This window comes from Scyliorhinus torazame, chromosome 21 (assembly GCF_047496885.1).
Source record: "Scyliorhinus torazame isolate Kashiwa2021f chromosome 21, sScyTor2.1, whole genome shotgun sequence".
NCBI classification, from domain to species: domain Eukaryota; kingdom Metazoa; phylum Chordata; class Chondrichthyes; order Carcharhiniformes; family Scyliorhinidae; genus Scyliorhinus; species Scyliorhinus torazame.
Window position 1 is genome coordinate 111130352 of NC_092727.1, and position 20454 is coordinate 111150805.

Here is a 20454-nt window from a genome sequence, read left to right on the forward strand (position 1 = left end):
TGTGGGCACTGCGCTTAAGCAGGGAGGAATTTTGATAAGGAGTGCCGGGGGTGGTTTGAGGATGGGGTCGGGTGCTGGGGACCTGCGGGGTGGTGTCATGTGGGTTCAAGGTGACATTCCAATAGTTAACAGAAGGGTGAAATGCCTAGGTGATATAGGAAGCAGTTCCCCTTGCAGGTCGTAGTAGGTCATTCATTATTTTTATATGGTTAGTGCTGCTACCTCATGGCGCCGAGTTCCCAGGCTTGATTCCGGCTCTGGGTCACTGTCTGTGTGGAAATTGCACATTCTCCCCATGTTTGCGTGGGTTTCGCCCTCACAACCCAAAGATGTGCAGGGTAGGTGGATTGGTCACGCTAAATTGCCCCATAATTGGAAAACATTAATTGGGTACTCTAAATTTTTTTTTAAATTTATATATTGAACCTTCATCCTCTTCGGCTGGCTGCTGGCCCGATTAGTGCTGCCCACCAGTGAACCCCCTGCAATGCCTCCTGCCAACCTGTGGGTAGATTGTGGCTGATCTATCCCCCACGGCACCCAGCAGACAAGTCAGGGCGCCCTCTGAGAATGTGGGAGCTGGTCTCCTGGCTTAAATGAGAGTGAGTGTTATGGAGCCGTTTAAATGTAGCGTGCTCTTGAGTGAAGTGCTCTGATGACCCTTGGGGCCAGGCGAAGCAGACGCTTTGCACCTCAAGTGTGCTGTTTTTCACATGGGGGAAAGAAATGTTTTAATTGACTAAAAATTGTGATTGGGATCGTGCCACCGGGGCTGACGGGAATCATGCCGATTTTCGCACCGCAAGTGACACATTTTTTCAGAAATGAGCAAAAATGTCTGAGATGAAATCTGAGCAACAATTCGCTTCTAAAAACTAGCTCAATTTTGGGCACAATGTGTGCCCAATCGCACTCAAATCGGAAACCCTTGGTCCAGTTCTTACCCATATTGATGGCAAACATGCCTCCTTGTGCATAGCGAGAAGTCAATTACAGTTAATTAATGCCAGATCATTGCTGCTTCCAGCTGTGTCATCAGGATTGCGAGAGCCCCAATTAATTTGACTAGGAACACATGCAATCGTGAGCGAGAGGTGCTCCCATTGCCTCAGTCTGAGCTGCATATAAATGGAGAGGCCCGAGGTGAACGTACAATGTTCTAACCTACTGAGCCACCCAGTCCCCTGAGGATGCCGGGTCTCACTCCTGCATGATACACCCAGGTCACTAATGTATCTAGTGACATGAAGCTGTAAGAGATTTCTAAATCAATAGGTGTGGATCTCTTTTTTCAGAAAGTGCACTTTATTTCAATGTGCCATTTCTTTTTGTACAATATGCTAGAAAAATACAGCCATTGTTGATCAGCTATCCCAGTCTTCCTTTACGAATGGCAAAACCATGTGCTTGTAGAACACTTACTGGCACAGGATAGAATGTCCACCACACTTTTTTTTTTCTTTTAAAAAAAAATTTAGAGTACCCAATTAATTTTTTCCAATTAAGGGGCAATTTGGCGTGGCCAATCCACCTACCCTGCACATCTTTTGGGTTGTGGGGGTGAGACCCACGCAAACACGGGGAGAATGTGCAAACTCCACACGGACAGTGACCCAGAGCCGGGATCGAACCTGGGACCTCGGTGCCCTGAGGCTGCAGGGCTAACCCACTGCGCCACCCTGCTGCCCCCAGACTTTTTTTTTAACAGCAATATTAATTGAATGTACTTTGTATTGACTCAATCAACTAATGTTTCATTCAATTGTAAATACATAAAAGTACATGCCCAGAGGTGAAATTTCACCATATTGTAGTCGTGCCATGAGGTTAAAGGCTGTATCCGAGGAAAGACCCTTATAAGGCTACCTTCGGGAGTTATAAAAGCATACTATACTGAGGATTGCATTATGAAAAGTATGTTTTTCATGTGTTCCCTATTCGTTCGGAAGCTATAAACAATTCTCTTGATTTTTGTCCTCAGCCAGTCATCACACAGTTTGCATACTATGGGATCACAGAATCCCTACAATGCAAAAGGAAGCCATTCGGCCCATCAAGCCTGCACCAACCCTCCGAAGGAGCATCTTACCTATGCCCACCCCCCGGCCTATCCCCGTAACCCCTTCTAGTGTTTTGGACACTGAGAGGCTATTTAACATGACCAATCCACCGAACCTGCATATCGTTGGACTGTGGAAGGAAACCGGAGCACCCGGAGGAAACCCACGCCGACACGGGGAGAACGTGCAAACTCCACACAGACAGTCACCCAAGATCGGAACTGAATCCAAGTCCCTGGTACTGTGAGGCAGCAGTGCTAAACACTGTGCCACCATGCCACCCTATATTCAGCTATACTTGCACAGTAATTCAGAAAGCAATTCTTCCTGCAGGCATTCCACAGTGAGATATGCACTGAGGGGCCTGTTGTGTATGTGATGCACTTAGATTGCTGAGTGGACACTGCTGATTGGGTGCAAGAATCATTGATATTGGGAAAACTCAGGTACTACCTTTGTCATGAGGCTACCCCTTTAGTTTTGAAAATATTTATTTTTCAATTTTCAACTGACTAGAATTTTACAATTTGAACTGAGACAACCTGTTCAAAAATGCAGGGTCACACTCCAGGCTAAAGGTGAGAAACCAACAAATCACCCTCAGGGAGTGTGAAGAGAGAGACATTTCCGATAACCCAGAGACCCATCAAAACTTATAACTATCTAAGATTAAGAATGCAAAGTGCTGGATATTGACTGTCACAAACAGACACACCCAAAATCACTTGAAAATACACAATGGGTGAAAGACTTCAAGGCAGGGACACCCAATGGATTGGATTGGATTTGTTTATTGTCATGTGTACCGAGGTACAGTGAAAAGTATTTTTCTGCGAGCAGCTCAACAGATTATTAAGTACATGGGAAGAAAAGGGAATAAAAGAAAATACATAATAAGGCAACACAACATATACAATGTAACTACATAAGCACTGGCATCGGATGAAGCATACAGGGTGTAGTGTTAATGAGGTCAGTCCATAAGAGGGTCATTTAGGAGTCTGGTGACAGTGGGGAAGAAGCTGTTTTTGAGTCTGTTCGTGCGTGTTCTCAGACTTCTGTATCTCCTGCCCGATGGAAGAAGTTGGAAGAGTGAGTAAGCCGGGTGGGAGGGATCTTTGATTATGCTGCCCTCTTTCCCCAGGCAGCGGGAGGTGTAGATGGAGTCAATGGATGGGAGGCAGGTTCGTGTGATGGACTGGGCGGTGTTCACGACTCTCTGAAGTCGTGAATGACTAGAGAGAGATTGCAAGTGATACAGTCAAAAATGTCTTCAGCAAGGGCAGCACGGTGGCGCAATGTGTTAGCCCTGCTGCCTCAAGGCGCCGAGGTCCCAGGTTCGATCCCGGCTCTGGGTCACTGTCCATGTGGAGTTTGCACATTCTCCCTGTGTTTGCGTGGGTTTCGCTCCCCACAACCCAAAGATGTGCAGGCTAGGTGGATTGGCCACGCTAAATTGCCCCTTAATTGGAAAAAATTAATTGGGTACTCTAAATTTATTTTTGAAAAATGTCTTCAGCAGAGGAAACAGACTAAGGGCTATTCTCTATCCCTCGCTCTCTTTTGAAATAAGCGTGTAATCTGGTTCGAGAAGCCAACTCCACCAGAAACCTACGAGCAAACCGAGAACTCGTAATAATTCCGGTATCTTCTATATCAGGGTTTTTCAAACTCAAGGGGGCGGGTGGTGGGTGGGTCGCAGGTGGGTGCTGGGAGGGTCTTGGAGCGATTGGCCTTTTAAGCATGCCGGCCGCGACCGTCTTTTAAGTTGAGGTAGCCGGCCATGACCGGCCTTTAAATACTAACTATGGCGTCTTCCCGCCAAAGCAGCGGTAGAGAGCAGATCACGCACCCGGCACGCACACTGACATCACGCGCTCTGTACGTCCGTGCTTTGGTTGCAAAATCACAGAGGAGAAATTCCTCTATGTTGTAGCTGCCAGCAAGTAAGCAACAGGATTGTGCGAAGAACTGGGCCGGGATTGTCCGACCCCCCGCCGGGTCAGAGAATCGCCAGGAGCTGGCGTGAATCCCGCCCCCGCCGGTTGCCGAATTCTCCGGCATCGGATATTCGGCGGGGGCGGGATTCGCGCCGCACCGGACGGCCCCCCCCGGCGATTCTCCGGCCCGCGATGGCCCGAAGTCCCACTGCTGTCATGCCTGTCCCGCCGGCGAGAATCAAACCACCTCTCTTACCGGCGGGACTAGGTGGCGCAGGCGGGCTCCGGGGTCCTGGGGGCCCCGGGGAGGTGCCCCCACGGTGGCCTGGCCTGCGATCGGGGCCCACTGATCCGCGCATGGGCCTGTGCCGTGGGGGCACTCTTTTCCCTCCGCCTTGGCCACAGCCTCCGTGATGGCCGACGCGTAAGAGACACCCTGCCCTGCGCATGCACGGGGATGACGTCAGCGGCCGCTGATACTCCCGCGCCTGCGCGGACTTCCGCCGCCCGGCGAAGTCCTTTCGGCCCCGACTGGCGTGGCTCCAAAGGCCTTCCACGCCAGCCGGTGGAGCGGAAACCACTCCGGCACGGGCCTAGCCCCTCACGGTGAGTGCTTGGCCCCTTAATATGCGGAGAAATCCACACCTTTGGGGCGGCCCGACGCCGGAGTGGTTCCCACCACTCCATCCCGCTGGGACTCCCCGCCCCGACGGGTAGGGGAGAATCCCACCCCGATTTTGAAATAAGGGAGAGAGGGCCAGAGACACAAACAGGGCAGGATCTCACAACTGAATCTGCTGGAGAGAGCTTCTTAGGAGAGTCCACAGCAGGACAAAACAGTGCTGGTGTGAGCTGTATGCAGAGCTCCAGGGCCTCTGGTGAACAATTAAGAAGAAACTGAAATGGGGAACAAAGCAGTTTGAAGATGATGTCTTGAGGTATGGCTTTGTTAATTGTACCCAAGCAAATAAAGATACAAAGCCCATGTGTGTTATATGCAAGGGAGTACTGGCAATTGAGAGTTTAAAACCCTCAAAACTTCAAAAGAATTTGAAGACTAAGTTTGCCGAGTTCGAGGACAAACCTCTTAATCTTTTTCAAAGGTTGTGGCGAGAACTTGAACGGTCAGCTGAAGTCCTTAGCAGAAATGTAACATTGAATGACAAAGCAAGTGGCATTGTGGGGACCAAGCAGGCTCACCTGTTGCATGAAAGGTAAGTAATAATGGTGTGTTGTGAAGGTCGGCCGGCTTGGGGCGCGAAGGTCAACATGCATGGGTTACGAAGGTCAGCCAGCATGGGTCCCGAAGGTCGACCGGTTGGCACAAGTGGGTCCTGGGAAAAAAATTTTGAAAAACACTGTTCTACAACTGACCGCATCCAAGAAACCATCTCGCTGAAATTGGCTGCAGCGCTTAAAATCTATGCATCAAGGATAATCAAATAATACTTAATCATACATCTGTTTACTTTTTCCTAATTGGACCAACTCCCCTTACTCCTGGTGTGTGTGTGTGTGTGTGTGTGTGTGTACTGTGGTGTGTGTGTGTATATCGCATGAGGCATACTGGTGAAACACAATGGCTGGGATTCTCTGACCCCGTGCCGGGTCGGAGAATTTGCGGGGGGACGCGAGAATCGCGCCCCGCCGCCCCGATGCCGGCTTACCTATTCTCCGGTGCTGATTCTCGGGCGCCCGCGGGATCGCCGCCACGCCGGTCGGGGGCGGCGCGGAAACAGGAACCCCGCCGGCCGTTCCGCGCATGCGCGAACTCGCGCCGGCCATTCCACGCTGGCTGGGGCTGCGGAGACAACTCCGGTGCTGACCTAGCCCCCTAGGAAGGGGAGCATTCCCCATTATCGGGGACAGTTGACACCGGAGTGGTTGGCGCCGCTTTTCACGCCGGCGCCAGAACTTTGCCGCGGGATTGGAGAATCCCGGCCAGTGTGCTTTGAAAATACTGTTATCTCATCAAAAACAAAATTCAAACCAAGTTCATTCCTTCTCACCTGGTCATATCACCTTGATTCACATTTTACTTTACAGTGGGGGCGATTTTCCGGGTGCAATGCACCCAGCACACCTCCCACTATTCCCGGAGAATAGCAGGAGAGCCCCTAAACGGGGTTTGTTCCGGGCATCGAATGGAGCGCGATGCTTCTGGCCCACCGCATCCAACGCGATCTGGTTGACCCCCGGACTAGCTTATTTAAATGAGCCTTCAAGCTCATTTAAATATGCTCAGCCCGTTCGAAGCCGGAGTCTCCCAGCTCCCGGGATTCTCTTTGCGGACTGAGGCCAACAGGAATCACAACTGGTCCCCATGAATGAAGACCAGTTGTGATGACTACCCTGGGGGTGTGGGGGGGGGGGGGGGGGGGGGGAGCTCGGAGACCATTAGAGCCCCCGGGTGGTCAGGGACAAGACAGAGCCCGGGTTCTGGCCCAGCACCCTGGCACCCAGGCAAAGCCCAACTGCTACTGCCAGATTGGCACTTCCAGGGTGCACAAGGCAGTGCAAGGATGGTAAAGGGCACAGCCAGGCGGTAGGGCCTGAGACTGGGCATGGCCATTAAAGGGGGGGGGGGGTTGAGGTGGAGGCATGAAGGGGAGGCCTGAATGGGAGGGTGCATGAAGAGGGGGGCATAGGGGGGGCATGATGTGGGCATGTTTTCCAAGAATCCAGGCACCTCCATACCTTTTCTCTTTACGGTAACAAAGAAATATAACAGGAGAGAAAATGGGTGATGAGGATTGTGGCATAAAAAAATCGCTGGAAAGAAGATTTTTGTCGACTAATTGTGGGACGGCATCGGGAGCAACAGATGATTCTCGGGGTTGGACACGTGTGCACATAGACGTTGGGCAAAGCACTGCCACCAATATGAAGGTTTAACAAAACCTTTCGACCACATCTGTGAGTAGGAATGCCAACAGTCGGGAAAGACTAGCTCGCGTTGAAGTGAGTAGGGTCTGGCCTGCAGGGACCACGCATGTGGGGAAGCTACATGGGCTGCGGGGAACGGGGATTTCAAATTCTGCCAATTCTGCACGGGCCGCTACTAAGTAGGAAAGTCAAAATACTCAGGCATAAAAAGGGAAAGAATTCCTTGTTGCTTGTTCAAAGGATTCTTTGTGCCGCACTTTCCAACACAGACAGAAGGGAGGAATTATAAACCTTAGGAGTAGGGATCCAAAAATGGCAGGAAAAATGGGTGCCATGGGTGCGTTTGATGAGGATTATGAAACATGGAATTCATATGAAGAAAGATTCCAATTATTTTTAATAACTAACCAGACAACGGAGGACCTAAAGGTCTCAACATTTCTCAGGTTAGTTGGCCGTAAAACATTTAAGCTGCTACAGAATCTTGTTCATCCATCAAAACCAGGAGGCATGTCCCTCAGTGAATTAATGAAAATCTTCGAGGGGCATTTCTCCCCTAAACCGTATTGATTGCAGAAAGTTTCAGTTCCACTGATGTAGTCAGGAAGAAGGTGAAGGTGTTTTACAGTTTGTAACATCTCTAAGAAAGTTAGGTAGATATTGTGAACTTGGTGCAACACTTGATGATACTCTTTGAGACAGGCTGGTTTGTGGATTATGCAGTGAAGCTATTTTATTCAGGAAGCTTATTACTGTAGTGATTTAACTCTGAAAGCTGCAGTGGAAGTTGCGACCATCTATGAGCTTGCAACAAGAGCAGCTTCACACAGAGGGTCTGGAGCAAAGATCTACAAAGCGGATGGCTCAAGGAACAAGGCAAAGGTGCACAGGGTAGACAGTCAGTGGGGTAAAGCTGGAATAAATCGAATACATGCAATAACTGTGGCAAGAAGGGCCATATTGCAAAGGTGTGTAAGGTTCAGAAAACTTCTTCTACACCAAGAAAGTGTAAGAATAACAATCTAAGTAAACAATCTAGTCATGTCTACAAATTAGTGGATGAAGTTCATGATCGCTCAAAAAACAGTGAAACCTAGCTACTGCAAGAGCTTAAGCTAGGTATCTTGTCAATGCAGGGAGATCAACAACGGCTTTGGGCATATCCAAAACTTGAAGGTCATGAAGTTAAAATGGACGTGGATATGGGCGCAGCAGTATCGTTAGTAGCTGAGACAATTTATCATCAAAAGCTGAAAAATCTGCCTTCAAAACTGTCAAATGTAATCCAAACGATGTACACTGAAGAGTTTGTACCATTAAAAAGATGCATTAGGGTGAAAGTTGAAGTAAATGGGCAGATAATGAAGTTGCCTCTTCACATTGGCCATGAAAACTTTGGCAGAGCATGGTTGGCTAAGATTAGATTTAACTGGGAAACAGTCAATCAATTCCTGGATGAAGGAACTGAGGGCATTGTTGCTAAGTTTGCGGATAATACAAAGATATGTAGAGGGACAGGTCGTGTTGAGGAAGCAGGGGGGCTGCAGAAGGACTTGGACAGGCTAGGAGAGTGGGCAAAGAAGTGGCAGATGGAATACAATTCAGAAAAGTGTGAGTTGGGCACTTTGGTAGGAAGAATAGAGGCATATGCTATTTTCTAAATGAGAAAAGGCTTCAGAAATCAAAGGGACTTAGGAGACCTAGTTCCGGATTCTCTTAAAGTTAACATGCAGGTTCAGTTGGCAGTTAGGAAGGTAAATGCAATGTTAGCATTCATGTCAAGAGGGCTAGGAATCCAAGAGCAGGGATGTACTGTTGACCAGACCCATTTGGAATATTGTGAACAGTTTTGGGCTCGGTATCTAAGGAAGGGGTGTTACATTAGCCATTTTCCAATCCTCTGGGACTCTCCCTGCGTCCAAAAGTTCCTGAAAGATCACTACCAATGCCTCCACAATCTTACCAGCCATCTCCTTCAGAACTCTGGGGTGTAGTCCATCTGGTCCGGGTGATTTATCCACCTTCATTTCTTTCAGTTTCCCCAGCACCTTCTCCTTAGTGATGGCCACTTCACTCACCTCTGCCCCCTGACTTTCTTGAAGTTCTGGTATGCAACTGCTGTCTCCCACCGTGAAGACTGATGCAAAGTACCTGTTCAATTTCTCTGCTATTTCTTTGTTCCCTGTTACTACTTCTTCAGCTTCATTTTCCAGTGGTCCAATGTCCATTCTTGATTCTCACTTACCTTTTATATATTGAAAAAATACTCTTGCAATCTTCTTTTCTATTACTAACTAGCTAACACTCATATTTCATCTTCTCCCCCTTATTGCTTTTTTAGTTGGCCTCTGCTTGCTTTTAAAGGCTTCCAAATCCTCTGGCTTCCCACTAATCCTCACCACATTGTGTGCTTTTTCCTTTGCTTTTATGCTGTCCTTGACCTCCCTTGTCAGCAATGGTTGCCTTGTCCTTCCCTCAGCATGTTTCCTCCTCCTTGGGATGAATTTCTGTTGTGCCTCCTGAGTAACACCCAAAAATTCCTGCCATTGCTGTTCAACTGTCTTCCCTGCTAGGCTCTCCTTCCAATCATCTCTGGCCCGCTCCTCCCTCAGTCCTTTGTAGTTACCTTTATTCAATTGTAAAACCGTTACATCTGATTCCAGTTTCTCCCTTTCATATGGGTGAATTCTATCATATTGTGGTCACTGCCCCCTAAGGGGTCCTTCACCTTAAGTTCCCTAATCAAGTCTGCCTCATTACACATCACCAAATCCAGAATTGCTTGTTCCCTATTGGACTCTACCACAAGCTGCTCCAAAAAAATATTTTGTAGACATTACACAAATTTCTTTTTTTGGGAGCAGCTACCAACCTGATTTTCCCAGTCTACCTGCATATTGAAGTCCCCATGATTATTGGAATGTTGCCTTTCTTATAAGCCTATTCTATCTCCTGATTTATTCTCTGCCCCACAAGCTGACTACTGCTAGCGGCCTGTACATAACTCCCATCAGGGTCTTTTTTCCTTCGTGATTCCTCAACTTTACCCACATAGATTTTACGCCTTTCAACCCCATATCGCTTTTTGCTAATGATTTAAGTTCATTTCTTACTAACAATGCAACCCCGCCCCCTCTGCCCATCTGCCTGTCCTTTCGATAAGACACATATCCTTGGATATTTAGATCGCAGCCCTGATCCCCTTGCAGCCACGTCTCTGTGATGCCCACAGCATCGTACTGGCTAATTTCAATATGCGTAGGAAGCTCAATTACCCTGTTTCATAGATGGTACAACACCCTCAGTCTTGCATTGACCGGCCCCCGTCTCATATTTGTCCCCTTTTTTGCTGTGCCTGAAGTTGGATTCCTGCCACTTTCTATACTCTGCTCTATTACATGTTCTAGAAAGTTTACAAACCTCTCCTGAGCCCTCGTCCCTTTAATTTGTTTAAAGTTCTCATTGCTAATTTGCACTCTCACCTTCTCCTTTAACTTTGGTTTTCTGATTTTCCATACAACTGACCCCGCCCCTCCCCCACCCCACCCCACCCCCATCCTAGTTATGTGATTTGCCAGGACTCTGGTCCCAGCATGATTCAGGTGAAGACTGTCCTATTGGAAACGCTCCCTCGTTCCCTTGTATTGGTACCAATGTCCCAAGAATTTAAACCCATTTCTCCCACACCAACCATTGAGCCACGCATTTACCTCCTTAATCTTACTGATCCTGGGCGGGATTCTCTGACCCCCCCGCCGGGTTGGAGAATCGCCGGGTGCTGGCGTGAATCCCGCCCCCGCCGTGTCCCGAAGTCTACGCCACCAGAGATTCGGCGGGGGCGGGAATCGCGCCGCGCCGGTCGGCGGGCCCACCCCTGCCGATTCTCCGGCCCACAATGGGCCGAAGTCCCGCTGCTGGACTGCCTGTCCCGCCAGCGTGGATTAAACCACCTTTTGAACTGCGGGACAAGGCGGCGTGGGCGGGCTCCGGGGTCCTGGGGGGGGCGCGGGGCAATCTGGCCTCGGGGGGTGCCCCACGGTGGCCTGGCCCGCGATCGGGGCCCACCGATCGGCGGGCAGGCCTGCGTCGTGGGGGCACTCTTTTCCTTCCGCCTTCGCCATGGTCTTCACTATGGCAGAGGTGGAGGAAACCCCCTCCCCTGCGCATGCGCGGGGATGACGTTAGCAGCCGCTGACGCTACCGCGCATGCGCGGACCCGCGTCACCCGGCGAAGACCTTTCGGCCCGGCTGGCATGGCACCAAAGGCCTTTCCCGCCAGCCGGTGGAGCGGAAACCGCTCCGGCGCGGGCCTAGCCCCTCAAGGTGAGGGCTTGGCCCCTAAAGATGCGGAGACTTCCGCACCTTTGGGGCGGCGCGACACCAGAGTGGTTCCCGCCACTCCATCACACCGGGACCCCCCGCCCCGCCGGGTAGGGGAGAATCCCGCCCCCTGTGTGAATTAGCTCGTGGCTCAGGTAGTAATCCACAGATTATCACCTTTTTGGTTCTGCTTTTTAAATTAGCCCCTAGCTGTTCATATTCCTTCAGCAGAACCTCTGTTCTTATTCTACCTTTGTCGTTGGTACCTTCGTGGACCACGACAACTGGATCTTTATCCGGCCACTACAAGTTCCTATGCAGCATAGATAAGATAATAATAATCTTTATTATTGTCACAAGTCAGCTTACATTAACACTGCCATGGAGTAACTGAAAATCCCCTCGCCGCCACACTGTTCGGGTACACTGAGGGAGAACTCAGAATGTCCAATTTACCTAACAAACACGTCTTTTGGAACTTGTGGGAGGAAACTGGAGCACCCGGAGGAAACCCACGCAGACACGGGGTGAATGTGCAAGCTCCGCACAGACAGTGACCAAGTGGGAATCGAACCTGGGACCCTGGTGCTGTGAAGCAACAGTGCTAACCACCGTGTTACCGTGCCACCCGGTATCCTGAACGCGAACATCAGGCAGGCAACACAACCTTCGGGACTCTCGATCCTGGTCACAAAGAACAGTGTCTGTGTTCCTAACTATACTATCATCAGGGACATCCTGGGTACTGAGGATGAAGGAATTGGCATGCAGTTATTTTTGGTGGCCAGGATTAGACGCTAAAATTGAAGAGAAAGTTGGACAATGCCAATCTTGCGCAAAACTAAGGAAACCACCACCATTGCAACCATTACATTCGTAGGAATGATCAACAGAGCAATGACAGAGAATACACATTGATTCTGCTGGTCCACTGGAAGGTCACATGTTTAATGTATTTGTGGACATGCACTGAAATGGCAAGAAGTTGGGATAACGTCGTCAAGAACGACTGAGCAGACCTCTGAAAAACTAGACATAATACTCGTAAGATTTGGAAAACCGGAGCAGATTGTCCGTGATAATGGACTTCAGTTTACTTTGAAGGAGTTTGAGGACTACTTGAAAGGGAAGAGTATAGACCATATCAAGTCAGCTCCATATCATTCAACAACTAATGGAATAGCTGAACATTTTGTACAATCATTAAAGCATTCTATCAAAACATTGAAGGACCAGGAAATATTATCAAGGAGAGTAAACCTATTTCTAATATCCTATTGTTGCTGTTTTTCCCCTTGGTTCAATTGCTCTGTTTTATTACCTTTGCTCTCGAGTTGCCAGGTATCTTTATGATACCACCACGAGGTTCAAGTCTGAGTAATGATCAATAACCCAATACACTGATTAGTAAGATTTAAATCAAAGCACATTTATTATACACAGTAATCGCTACTCATGCACAAATTCTACGTCTAAGCTACTTCTACAACTAACAGGCCGATACTTAACTTTGGACTGGCCCACCAGGTCAGGGGAACAAATGGCCTTTCGTTCGGGTCCTGAGTCTGCGGGATTCGAAGTTGGTACGGATTGGTAGCTAGGAGCGCCTATCTCATAGCGAGCGTTGAATTAAGACTTACGATTGTTGATCTTCACTGCACCGGTCACAGTCAATGTTGGTTCGTGTTGCTGGGTGACCCGGGCAGGAAGAAGAGAGTGAAGAGGAGCTGCTGAAGAGAGCGACTTGAACTTGGGCTGAGCTCTTATAGTCCCCAGGGGCTTCCCGCCTTTCGGGGCAAACCCTGTACCTGGTCTCAAGTGATTGGACTTTGTCCCAGTCACTTGGTTCAATTTTCTCCAATACTGGAGTGGTTCCCTGATCGATGGGTGGTCTTGAGGTGCTCGTTCATCTCCTTTGTGTTGGCTCCTGCTGGCGCCGAGGAGTCTGGCTTTGCTTTGTGTGTCAAAAATGTTACTTATTGTTCCCGGGGATTGCTCATCAGTATGCAGATAGCTGTTACTTTGTTATGCTGATGGCCGCTGGTATCGATGTTGTCTGGTTTTTGCAGAGGTAAATACACAGCAAACCTGCAGCCGCTGGTTTCTGTGTTGTTGGCTGACTTTCCCATCAGCCTTTGCCGTTCGCCATTTTAAATCAGGACTTGGCTAATTTAGGTGGCTACACTATCGGACTACCATGCAAAGTTCACCAGCAATGCTATTATTCAACACATTGGGAAATGAGTACCAGCTATGATCCTAGCAAAGACAGGTCCAATATACACCGGACGGACGGACGATCAGAGAGTCTGTCAATGTCATGCTGATCAGTTACTTGCTGCACAAAATGAGTTTGCAGAAACTTCTCAAGGAGGTTCTACCTTTAGAAGATCTCGAGAGCTATACAGACCAGAGACAGTGACAAGTTCAGGTACTGTTTCTCAGGACTTTTAACTGCCTAAAGTGACAGATACTGAAATAACGATTCAAGGTGTACCATCTACAGAAGGGAATGAGGACACTTCTGAGGTCACGAATATCTGAGTTCAAGAACACTGAATTCTACCAAAAAGGAAGAGCCACTCACCACAGAAACTGTCCTATTGAATTGTATATATGTATATAAATAACATATCAGGGGATCTGTTGTATAAATGTTAATTGTTGTCATTGCACTAATGAAGTAAAGAGGGAGGGGTGTTATGTATCTGGGAATCAAATCACTAGCACAGTGGTTAGCACTATTGCTTCACAGCACCAGGGTCCCAGGTTCGATTCCCGGCTTGGGTCACTGTCTGTGCAGAGTCTGCACGTTCTCTCCGTCTCTGCGTGAGTCTCCTCCGGGTGCTCCAATTTCCTCCCACAATTCCTGAAAGATGTGCTTGTTAGGTGAATTGGACATTCTGAATTCTCCCTCAGTGTACCCAAACAGGTGCCGGAGTGTGGCGACTAGGGGATTTTCACATTGCAATGTTAATGTAAGCCTGATTGTGACACTAATAAATATAATTATCATTATTCTTGCTGGTTATATGTCACGTGATGCATAGCGACATCAGCAGAGTGTTTGCATAATCTTTGGGCAGATCACCATCTTGAGCAATACCCTTGATAAACCTCTCATCGTATTTTACAAGAATCCAGAGTGTGGGCACCTCCATCAGCGGAATTCTCCGTCGGCAAGATCCTCCCGTCCACTGGCAGCGCACCCATGCCAGCAGGTTTCCCGATGGCGTGGGTGGCCACAATGGGAAAACCCATTGGCCGGCTGTGGGAACAGAGAATCCTACTGCCAGTAGGGGCGCTGTGTAGGAAAACGCAGCTGGCGGACTGGAAAATCCCGGCCCCTACCTTTTCCCTATGCGGCAACAGGGGACCTGATGCCAGCGAGTTAAGGGTTGGATTCTGCCGGTGAGTAGGAGGGGAGGTAGTGAGTAGGGGAGGGTTGCCAAGAGCTGTTGAAAAAGGGCACCCTGATCTCTGAGGAGCCAGTCTTGCATGGCGTCTTTAGGTCCCCACTCCAAAATAATTCGAAGTGCGGGAGAATTCAGTTAGAAATTCCCCAAACTCCAAACTCCAGCATGGGAGAATTGCGATGGGAGTCACGCCACACAGATTTTCTGGCCCGAAATGACACTTAGGACACGATTTGGCCAGAAAAATTGATGTCCTGTTTTGACCGTGTTTAGTGGGGTGTTTCTCGAGGGCTGAAGCACCGGAAGACACCCTGCTATTCTACGGCACGTTGCCAGTTTATTTGGCCTCGGGGAATTTCTCTCCGCTGAGGCCACACTTAGAGTAATTTTCTGCTGGTGAGGCAAGCAGGAAAGGTTCCTCGCAGATCGGGGCAACTCCGCTCCTAGCCCCCCGGGGGCGGGAGAATAGGGGGCTGGGAACGGGCTCCGACGCCGGAGTGAAACACTCTGGTTTTCACTCCGGCGTCGGCACTTAGACTCCCGATGGGAGAATTGTGCCCCGGTATTTCTCTCCCCTTTATGCCCCCTTTTTCCAACCCCCCCCATTTCCCCCTAAATCTCGGGGAGCCCCCCGGGATACCCGTCACTCGTCCTCCACCTCGTATTACAACCCCCCCCCCCTCCCTCCCGGGCCGATCACTAGCTTCTCGCGAGATTCAACGTCCTTGTCCCGACACCAAGTCGGGCACAACAAGGCCGTTAAATTGTGGCCTTAGTCATTTTCTGGGGAAATCTCTGCCTCACTTTTTATTGCGGAGGTCCAACTTCAGGCACACGTTGATCTGCTGCCTTGCCTAAATATAAAATATACGTCATTTGTTTTAGCCACCCTCAGGGACAGATCAGCTTTCCTTCCTCCTCGTATTAATTTTCTGCAATATCTTCAAAGTGATGGAAAGATAGTCTTGCATTTATATAGTGCCTTTCAAAACCTCAGGGCCTCCCAAAACACATTCCACCCAATGAAGTACTTTATTGAGGGGCATTCACTGTTGCGATGCATGAAACGCTTCAGCCCATTTTCATACAGAGAGCTCCCACAAACAACAATGTTCTAATGGTGAGATAACCTGTTTTAGTGATGGTGGCGGAAGCATTAATATTGATCAAGACACGTGGGCGAACCCACTTCAAAGCAGTGCCGTCTGATCTGTTATTTCTACCCGAGGGCCCAAGAGAGCCCTTGGATTTACGTCTCTTTTGTGAAGGCCACAAAGAATCCAGCACGCGTTTGTCGAGTCAAAAGAAATAACTTTATTTACGATTACATATATACAGTAGTAGTACTTCACCACTGCTTTACTCCTCTAGCTAGTACCAAACTGGCCAGCCCTATTTATGCAGGTGAAGCTGCTATTAAGTTCTCCGCCCTCCTCATTGGGGGAGCTCATACTTACTAAGAATTGTGGGACACCCAATAGTCCCCAGCCAATAGTAATCAAGCAGGTTATAACAGTCTCATTTGAAAGACGGCACTCCACAACAGTGACACATTTCCTCAGTGCTCTACTGGAGTGTCAGCATAGATTATGGGGCTGAATTTAAGGCGAGTTGAAGCGGCCTTTCCCTCCCGCCCCTGACCCCCAATTAATGACCACTTAAGGGCTGCTTCTGGTATGGCTGCAACTTTGGGCCGGTGGGAGAAGGTCAGGGTTGTGGGAGGTGGGAAAAGTCAGTCTGCTTGGGCCTAGGCTGGGAAGGAGGAAATTGGCTCCCTCACAGGTCCCATTTCCCGATCGGGACATTCTCCTCCCAAAGTTATTTCTGGTGGCAATGCAGGAAACACCACCGTCCAACCAATCTTGTCCTAATTGTTCAAATCTTTGTAATAGGGCTTCGAACTATTATCCTTTGTGTCTGAGATGAGAGGGCTACTAACTGAGCCATGGCTGACACCTAGAAATTATATTTTAAAATGACACAAGCAAAATAAACTGCCAAGACATACACACATGCATATCTTACATTGCTAGTTTATGTACATGTACATAAACACACGCATATACATATATATTTATATGATATATCTAAGTTTAATTAGCACTGCTCAACTCAGACTCTTTTGGCATGCTTTTGCTCTCTCATCACTGTGTATCATAAATCTTTGTGGTACTGTCCCCAATGCTGGACTGGGGGATGAGAGAAGTTGTAAGGCTGGCACTATGTTGTTTACATTACTGCCAGTGAGAAATAGCATTTCCAATGGTGCAGTCAATGTATTGCAGTGTCCCAATGTGCGTCATGTCAAAAGTCACGGCACCAAGTGTTTGGGCAAGAGGCTGCTACACAGAGGGTGACCAAAGGCGTTTCTATGGAAATGCTACTAAAGTGTCAAAAGGTTCCCCTACAGGTTAAAGAATTGGAATTGCCATAGCAGCAGCTGCTCGCCCTGGTTTTGTACATCGGTACTTGTGTTTGATAAATGGATCCATTTAACAAGCTACAGATTAAATCCAGGCTGAGCAATGTCTGTTTAAATTAAAGCGTGTCCCAACGTGGGCCGCCTGGACCAGCTGTCCGTGCCGAAGTTGTATGTTATTGTTTTGTGAAGAAACATTTTGTGCTTGACATCAAAGCCGGGTGACCTCTGAACTTGCAAATGCTGTGGTAACTGTGAAAAAAAAGGTCATTACAGCTGTATGTGGGAAACTAGGCAGTAAAACCACGGCACTGAAACATATGTGGTCTGTCCGTACTGTACCATGAATGTCTGTAACTTATCTGAAACAAGTAAGGATAAATGGTCATGCAATTTATCAAACTGTTTTTTTTAAAGTCAGAGATTCATTCAGAATGTGGGACCAAACAGAGAGACGTAATATTTTAATGACATGCTAATGCCTGAAAAGAAAAAGTAAGTTGCATATTTCCTCTTTTGGACATATGGGGCACAAATTAATAAACAAATTTGAAAATAAACTAATGGCCAATGTTAGAAACTAATAGCTGCACCAATCACTGGGAGGATGAAGAGCTTCAATCACCCTTGCTTTACTCTATTGGCTTATGTCAAACTATCAAACATCTATTATATCATGTAGTATTCATGAAACTTTCAATCATTATTTTGAAAATATTTCACTAGATTATGTGCATTACACTTTGATTGAGGGCTTCAGTAAACTAACAGGAATGCCTTAGCTGGGCTACTGAGGTTACCCTGCTCTTCCTATTTTATAAGTGGTGCCTTGGGACCTTTCTCATCCATCAGAACAAGTTGACAGAACCTCTGTTTAATATTTCCACCAAGGATGTTGCCCCCACATTTGCAGGGCCCCTTCTTACTTCCACTGCAATAAGATATCCGTGCTACACACAATCTGAAATCTGGTTCACGGTAAGGGCACCGTCTACCCTATCTTTTATCTTCGTCGGCTGAGCACAATTCAAATGTTTAATTTGGGAGGAACTCATGGTGGTTTCCTAATTTGGAGCTTCATTCTGAAAGCTGAGTTCAAGTGGCATCACAGTTTGAAATTGTCAACATTTTTTTTCCAGAAGATTCGTCAATAACTTCCCCTTCTCCACTCCTATATCAATAGAATCTTATGGAGAAGCCTGATTTCAATGGCCTATTTGGCCCCGATAAATGGAAGTATCATTACATCTGCTTTGAAGACTTGCCTTTCTTAAAGAGTTTGAGCATTGGGTTCACAGCTTTGGTTGTGAATTTTATACTTTTGCATGTTTTCTGGGAGCCATGTAATTGAGTGGTCTAGTTTTTTGATGTCCAGTAGCTATCTCTTTATACTTGTACTCAATTTTTTAACCATGATGTGGATATGCCGGCGTTGGACTGGGGTGGGCACAGCTCCTTCATCAGGGCACTCACCTGATGAAGGAGCTGCACTCCAAAAGTTAGTGATTCCAAACGAACCTGTTGGACTTTAATCTGGTGTTGTAAAACATCTCAATTTATTGAAGTGCTATTTTAGTTTAAATTTCTTGGGCGGGATTCTCTCAGCCCAGGGCTGGGCCGGAGAATCCCCGCAACCGACGCAAATCGCGCCATGCCGCCGGCACACAATTCTCCATAGAGCCATTGACGCCGGCGTGGTTGGTGCGGCGCCGGTGACGGGCCGCTCTACGCAGCCCGACCGCCGATTCTCAGGCCGGGATGGGCCGAGCGACCATCGTGGAAACACCGAGTCCCGCCGGCGCCGTCCACACCTGCTCTCAGCCGGCGGGAACTCAGCGTTGAAGGGTTGGGTGGCGGCCTGTGGGGGGGGAGGACGGTCCGACCCCAGGGGGGCCTCCGATGTGGCCTGGCCCGCGATCGGTGCCCACCGATTGGTGGGCCGGCCTCTCTGCCTCCCGGCCTCCTTTCTTCCGCGCCGGCCCCTGTACCCCTGCGCCATGTTGCGACGGGGCCGGCGCAGTCAAGGGAGACACCGCACATGCGCGGAAATCGCGCCGGTAGGACTGCGCATGCGTGGATTCACGCCAGACCCACTGCGCGTGCGCGCATCCCCCGGTGCCCATTCCACGGCCGGATCAGCAGCTGGAGCGGCATGAACCGCTCCAGTGCCGGCTGGCCCCCTGTAAGGGCCAGAATTGCTGATCCTGGTGCCGTGTTGATGCCGTCGAGAAACACGATGGCGTTTCCGACGGCATCAACATTTAGCCTCAGGATCAGTGAATCCCGCCCTTTGTTTCTAATATGGTTGAGATCTCCATGATTTCCTCCAATGTTATGGTGATGACTTCATTTGTCCTCGAACCTTTCCCAATGTACTATACAGACTTGGCTCCCTGTTCATTTGCTCTGAAAGGTTTGTTTCGCTAAGAGGAATCTTGATGAATTTAGAATTAGGTTTATTTTTCTATTGCCTGGTCGCTATTGTGCTTCTCAATCTGCATCTTCTGCCCAATCTCCTTTATTTGGCCGAAGAATTGGAGATTTCCATCTTAACATTAGGGATGAAAGATATTCCGCCAGAGCAGAAAATCAAACATGAATGACAAGAATATAACAACTATACACACAACAATGGAAGGAGTCACAAGTAGATTTCACTTTCAATATCTTTAAATGCATCCATGAATCCATCTTCCCAGTCCAAATAGAAAGTCTGTAGAAGGTGTCTAGGATGGCAATCATTGTGTTTGAAAGCCAAATGAGGGGTATTGTGTGGCAGTGGGTAGCGCCCCTCCCTATGAGCCAGAGGCTTCAGATTCAAGTCCCACTCCAGGACTTGATGGCCAAGGAAGGTTCGTTCGCAATGCGGCCAAATGGGTTGAGTGTTTCAACCGGCAAATCCTTTCAACACACCAGTGGGTGGCAGTAAGAGCGGAATAGACTCCTGGTCAGCCACGCTTGATGTGGAGTGGCGCCCCTCAAGCTACAAGCCCCTGGCGACAGACGAGCGACGTGTTCCGGGAATTGCTAGCTATGGAAACAGACTAAAGTGCATCACTAGGTGCAGGAAGAGAATTGGGATGAAATGGAAAGCCAAACAGAGGTAAGATCCACAAACCTTTAGATATTCTATAGTCTTCAACGACAGCTCAAGGATTAATCAATTTGGACAAGTGAAGACCATAAAGCATGGGGAGAAGTAAGCCAGAAATATAAGCCTTCTGCAGCCATGCTTTCCTTATATAAAGTGTATTGTCTTTAGATGGAGAAAGGGAGGGGAAATTAATATGTTCCAATAATCATGAAAGAGTGCAGCCATGGAAACATTAATTTAAAAAAATAATAATTTAGAGTACCCAATTCATTTTTTCCCATTAGGGGGCAATTTAGCGTGGCCAATCCACCTACCCTGC

General features: G+C 48.3%; 1 long non-coding RNA gene across 2 annotated transcripts in view; it reads right to left on the bottom strand.

Annotated features, from left to right (window-relative positions):
• Positions 1 to 20454, bottom strand: part of LOC140398499 (uncharacterized) — a 189522-nt gene that overhangs the window by 33082 nt on the left and 135986 nt on the right. The gene's annotated exons all lie outside the window — the stretch shown is intronic.